General features: G+C 41.3%; 1 pseudogene across 1 annotated transcript in view; it reads left to right on the forward strand.

Moving 5' to 3' along the window:
- The window catches only part of LOC308313453 (nuclear factor 1 X-type-like), a 175,413-nt pseudogene that overhangs the window by 139,494 nt on the left and 30,919 nt on the right, over positions 1-5,000 (forward strand). The window contains exons 7-9 of the transcript XR_013966198.1: positions 2,026-2,061; positions 3,018-3,145; positions 3,487-3,561. The product of XR_013966198.1 is annotated as a nuclear factor 1 X-type-like (transcript). The remainder of the gene's footprint in view (positions 1-2,025; positions 2,062-3,017; positions 3,146-3,486; positions 3,562-5,000) is intronic.

Genomic DNA, 5,000 nt, shown 5'->3' on the forward strand with positions numbered 1-5,000 from the left:
CAAGCACGGGAGCAGCACATGTCGGACCATCGCATTTTCGCATCGCATGTCCCTGCGCTTCAGACCTTTATTGTGTCGGGAAAGCGTGCACACCCCAATCTCTCAATAAAGGCAAAAAGGCCAAAAACTATCTTTAAAAAAGAACATTAAAACATAATAAAAAAACATGATAAATGATAATGATAAATAGAAATACAGTATGCATTACTGAAAGATAAAGAGAAATGACTTGATATAGTGACTGCTACCAATCAAAAATAAATAATGTACTATGGATAAAAACCTTAATCATTTCATACTTTCAATGATGTTCAAAAATGTGCCACGTGTTATGATCAATTGTAGAACATGTATGAAATGGTTTTGTCCTATAAATGCCCCAAATATCGGTTTGGCCAGATTGACAGCGTGGTTAAAATAGAACGCGTGGAAACGACATGGAAACAATGATGGCAATATGACAACATCTGTTCACATTGCATCCAGCTGTTTGTTTTCATGCAGATGAATGGGAGTCATTCTAACGCTTATGCTAATTAATTGTGATAGCTCAAATAATGGCAATCAGGCAGACGCGTAATCAATGGTGACGGGCCTACTGTAGTACTAGACACGCCCTTCACAATGTGGGCGCTCTCAGTGGTTTCTAAAGCACGTCATTAATATAAAAAGACAATGTGGGGGCTCTTTCTACTAGCATAACTCCTGTCTGTAATTATATACACCACAGAGTGACACATTATGTCATACTGTATACCCAAACACAGCTCTTTGTCATTTGGCAGACATGTGGCCTTGGTGTGGAAGTGAAGTCAAAGAGTCTCGTTTTCCTAGCCTGGGTTCTAGCCTAATTCGCTGCGTTCCGCTGGTCTGAAATGTCACTAACATTTCAATCTCGTGGAATGGAATGGAATCTCGTTTCCAGGACCGCACTGCGCTGCGCATCAAACGAAAATATCCGATCTACAAACCTGTATAGGTGTGATATTTTCGGCTAATCGGAATATAGGGATGGCTTCGCGCTGTGGTGGCTTCACGCTTTTAGATTTAGCATTTAGATCTGCTATTTTCACTACTTGAACATTTTTTTAATACTTTTTTACCCATCAATTAATTTAGGAAAAAAAAATACATTGGCTTTGTCGTTTAAGTAAGATATTTTTTATGTAGGAAATGGAAAAACGGTGACATTTACTCAGGACCCATAAAAACTGGTCCGCAACACACACCCAGTGTCTGTGAAAAAGACCAAACGGCACCAAACAGAAACAGTACCAAACAGCTGTTCTCAGAACCATTCTATAGTGCAGTGGAAAAGCCCTATAGATAGTTATCAAAGTGACAGTTATGAGGCTTCCAGCTATTGAAGCTGTCGGAACCCACAGTATTCGTAAACTGAACGGGTTGGGTATTTGTTGGGTAATGTTGGCATGAGAAAAACACCTGAAAATATGATTCTGTTCTGCCTGACGGGGGTGTCGTGTCGTTATCCTCGTAATTTATGTATGTTTATTTGTACTGATAATATCCCCAAAAGTCCTCAAGTCATTGAAGGAAGAATGTGAAGTTTTAGCGCCAGTAGCTCATGTATGCTAATCGAGTGTAGCTCTACTGCTGGTGGATAAAGTACATCACGAGTAAATAACTTTTTTTGTTTTGTTTCCTACATTTTGTTTTAATTATAATCGTTATAACAATTATTTCTATAACACGAGTAAATGAAAAACAAAATCGAAGTACCAAAATAAACAACTTTTAAGAAGTAGTGCAAATTGTCGTTCCACATGTATATCAGCTATATTCAAATAGTTTGGACAGGGAGACACAAACTAGTGAAAATAGCAGATCTACAAGCTATTTTCACTAGTTTGGGACACTCATGTGTATACTTGTGTGCCTCACTGTTGCTCTCTCTTTTCCTCTTTATGAATGTGTGATGGCTGTTTCTGCTTTCCCCTGTCCCCTTCTCTTCATCTTCACCTCTCCCTCCTCCTCCTCTCTCTCTATCTTTTGTTGGCACTTTAGGTCTGAGGTGGAGTTGTATGCAAACCTTCCACGGAGGTAGTTACAGTACTCACACGTGCATACACACACACGCGCATGCACATGCATGCACGCTTGCACACACTTGCATGCACACACGCATGCACATACGCACGCACACACACAACACACACACACACATACACACACACACACAGCATCTTGCATCTTGGTTGTTTCTTTGTGTGTTTACTGTTTTCTAACAGCCTCTCTTTCTATTTCCTCTTGTCATCCTTGAGTCTCAACATTCTTGTTCTTGGCGTTTGTTTTGGTGACTTTGCTCTCTCTCTCTCTCTCTTTCTCTAAGTATAAATGCCACTTTGTGTAAAACATCTGTTAAATCTGGAAGTCTTTATGTGGTCTTTGGCTAATATAAAATGTGATTGATTTATGTAAACATTCCCCTGCTGTGCGTCGCTACTTGACCACTTAACCACCCTTTACTTAGTTGACCGGAGTGTACCCTAGGGCTCTATATTAGGCCCTCTCCTTTCCCCCCCTTTTCACCCCAGAATAATGGATCCACAAGCTCACAATGCCGCGTTACAACTCGTGGTGAGCTTGTAGATCTGCTATTTTCGCAATGGTTCACCTATTTTGTACTTTATTGTACGATGGTGTCCCGTAGCCAAAGAATTTACAAGCTCAAAACATGTCGCATTGCAAATTTGCAATACGTTGTTATAGCTCCTATAGACTGGTTGTTGAGTCACAACGCATGGTGAGTTTGTAGATCGGCTGTTTGTGGCGAAGAAGTTTGGTGTGAAAGTGGTCAAAAGTACAGTTGTAACTCAAATCCAGTTCTCTTCTTAAGACGGCAGCGGTTTACGTGGTTAACCCTTTAAAGACCTGAGACCAGATTCTACAAAATGTCTTCTAAATCATGAGAGTTTTCCAACTACTTCATGTCAAGGACCCAAAAATTATAGTAGCCTAAAGTAATTGAACTTTGAACCTCTCCCTCTGCTCACCAGCTCCAACAAGAGGAAGTCGTTAGACGACAGCGAGCTGGAGAGCCCCACGGACGACGTCTTCTACCCGGGACGCTCGCCCGCCGCCGGCTCCTCCCAGTCCAGCGGCTGGCCCAACGACATGGACGCAGGTACTGAACTACATATCCCACCATGCACCTCTGTCAACATGCATGCACCACTCTGTCTCGGCACCACTCTTTTAAAGGCCCTGTTCATTATTACTAGTCCAGTTGTCAAAGTCGTACGATTTGTCACACACATTATCCTGTCCAGGACGATCCTCATCCTCAGTCCAACAATCCCAACATGTCACCACCATCCTCCTCTCATTTGGAACCATATAAAAATGCACAGTAAAATGTTGTCAATTACTCACTATACTGTACGTCCATGATACACAAATGCTAATGCTCTCTCTCTCTCTCTCTCTCTCTCTCTCTCTCTAACATTACATCTTCTCCACTTGCAGTGCAGCACCATTTGGCGAGTGTGCAGGAGAGGAAGATAAAACATGAAAACGATGGGGTGCAGTTTCCGTACCATGGTTAGTTAGCACCTTCATTACACTTACATTGCATACTGTATAGCTTGTTGTGCATGTGGTTCAATCACCCCTCTCTCAGTATGATGTGTCTCATGAATGTCTCGATGTAGTTGAGAGGATGGCATGTCCCAAAGACGCAGGGGTTCTGCAGTGTCACTGTCTATGCATTGATTGTTTGATTGATTGAAGTATTTATTAACCCTATGCAGAATTACAGTACATTTCAAGCACGACTCAATACAAAAACTGTGGACGACACCATGAACCATTACACTTGTTTACAATAGGGTCCACCATTTTCAATTCATCATAACATTTAGAGACGTACAAATATACACTTCTATAGTTGCCCTTTGAGAGCGGTTTTGAAGGAGTCAAGGGATTTGTCTTGATGACTGTTGGTAGGGCGTTCCACATTTTGGTGGCATAGGAGGTCCCTTGTTTGTGCCGAATCTGGGTTGTACATGGTTTGTTGAACTCCCTGATTAAAGTTCGCTTTCACAATGTAGTTGTTTCCATACTCTTAGAGCAGTGCTTTTACAATGGCCCTTACAGGTCCATTTGGTTTAATTTTACACTCTCAAAAGTACTTTAAACATCTGGTATTACTTAATTTACAAGAAGTCTACACAATTACAGAATGTAGAAGAATTGTTATTTTGATCAACGTTTGCCTCTCCTATGGGACCACATCAATGCAGCGTTCAATTGTGGGCGGTTAAATCGTATCCGGCGATAACAAAATATTCAAAGTTTTGGCCAAATCTCATCAAACGTGGCCCGTGGCTCAAATGCCGAATAAATAATGGACCTTGATAATATTAAAAGGGTTGAAAAACACAGTCTTAGATGCATGTAATCGCTGCTCATTCTATCCATATCTTCACAGTGACGTGATGTTACATTTATCACGAGGAATAGAAATAGGAAATAGTTTGAACCTTGACCACGTTACCCCCGGTGTCCTAATGGAATGTAACTGGAATGTTTATTATTATTATCTATTATTTCCCTGAAATCCACGGCTACAAAAAAACGCATAAAAATGTGCAGCAGTTCAGGTCGCCAAGTCACAGACCGTGAGGTTCGTGACGTAGGCGAAACCACTGTTCCCGACTGCTTTCTGGTAGGGATGTCCCGATCACGATTTTTTGCTCCCGATCCGATTCCGATCATTTGATTTTGAGCATCTGCCAATACTGATTTTTCCCGATATTCATATTTTATATAACACATATGCCATATAGTACAATATCCCAAATCACAGACAATATCCAGTCTAATATCATGATATGGATATAATGTTGATACTAGGGATGTCGCGGTCATGATGAGAGGAAGGAAGGAAGCATGCAGGGAGGAGGTGGAAGTGACATGTGGACAGAAAGAGGTGCTGGCGACAGACACAGACGGGGTGAAAACACGGATAAGGGTTTATT

Source organism: Protomyctophum bolini, assembly GCF_963924005.1.
Source record: "Protomyctophum bolini genome assembly, chromosome: 3".
Lineage (NCBI taxonomy): Eukaryota > Metazoa > Chordata > Actinopteri > Myctophiformes > Myctophidae > Protomyctophum > Protomyctophum bolini.